Here is a 1,537-nt window from a genome sequence, read left to right on the forward strand (position 1 = left end):
GGGTGCCAAAAGAAAATCTACCTTAAAACCCGTTGTTGGAATGCTTTATGCTTTCTACAGAACAGAAACTAAGATAACCTGTTATACAATTAGTCACAAATAAGGCCCTTGAGTTTTTGCCCATACACGAGTATTGTCTAAAACGTGTCTTCTTTGTAGCAGCTGGGCCCTGCCACCACTGTGCTTGACAGAGTTCACAACTGCTGTAACCTGTAGCTTCCCTTTCACTTCTCTGGCTCCCTTCTCCAGCTGAGCTTTGTTTCCTGGCAGTAATTAAAACCTCCTACCGCTGCCATAGCTACTGCTGCTGCTGGAACCACCATGGCCACTCTGGTTTCGTGGTTTGGCAAAGTATTGGCCTCCGCCGCCACAGGGGCCAGGGCTTCTGCCTCCAAAATTTCCTCCCTGGATGGACCCCCAAATCTGAAGATTGGTTGTTGCAATTGTCAAAATCATTATAGCTTCTGCCACCTCCAGAGTTACTTCCGTCATTACCAAATCTGTTATAGCCATCCCCATTGCCACCGTATCCACCACCACCTCGACTGCCACCAAAGCCATCTCCCCCAGTGAGGTTTCCTCCACAACTTTAACCTCTTTGGCTGGATGAAGCACTAGCTATCTCTTGCTTAGCTAGAGCTCTCCTTACTTCACAGTCGTGGCCGGTCCCAGTATGGCGTTCTTGAATGACCATCTTGTCCACAGAGTCATGGTCATCAGATGTCACAAAAGCAACGCCGTTCTTTTTGCCACCGCCTGGGTCAGTCATGATTTCAATCACTTCACTTTTCCCATACTGTCCACCGTAACTTCTTAGATGATGTTCTTCAGTGTCTTCTTCAACGCCATCCACAAAAATCTTTTTCACAGTTACGTGGGCACCGGCTCTTTGAGAATCTTCTCTTGAGACAGCCATCATTGGTTCCACAGCTCTTCACCAGACATTCAACTGACTGAGCTACCCAGATGTCCCAGACTTTTTATTTATTTTTTTATTTTTTTTATTTTTTCAACGTTTTATTTTTATTTTGGGGACAGAGAGAGACAGAGCATGAATGGGGGAGGGGCAGAGAGAGAGGGAGACACAGAATCAGAAACAGGCTCCAGGCTCTGAGCCATCAGCCCAGAGCCCGACTCAGGGCTCGAACTCACGGACCGCGAGATCATGACCTGGCTGAAGTCGGACGCTTAACCGACTGCGCCACCCAGGCACCCCCCAGACTTTTTATTTTAAAGTCAGATTTATTGAGGTAGCATCTTCTGGGGGTTTTGTTTGTTTGTTTGTTTTCTAAGTAGGCCCTACACCCAGTGTGGAGCCCAGTGTGGAGCTGGAGCTCACCACTCTGAAATAAAGCCCTGAGCTGAGATCAAGAGTCGGATGCTTAACTGACTGAGCCACCCAGGTACCCTGAGGTACCTCAAGATACCATTTTCATACATACATTTCATACAGCATTATTCACCATTTTTAATAGGCAGTTCTCTGATTTTTGAGAAATGCATACAGATGTGTGGCCACCAATACAATCAAAATGTA

The 1,537-nt window shown here is 46.7% G+C and overlaps 1 pseudogene; it reads right to left on the minus strand.

Annotated features, from left to right (window-relative positions):
* On the minus strand, positions 1 to 986 carry LOC101097229 (annotated as a pseudogene).
* Positions 987 to 1,537: the final 551 nt, after the last annotated feature.

Source organism: Felis catus, chromosome A3 (genome assembly GCF_018350175.1).
Source record: "Felis catus isolate Fca126 chromosome A3, F.catus_Fca126_mat1.0, whole genome shotgun sequence".
Classification (NCBI taxonomy): domain Eukaryota; kingdom Metazoa; phylum Chordata; class Mammalia; order Carnivora; family Felidae; genus Felis; species Felis catus.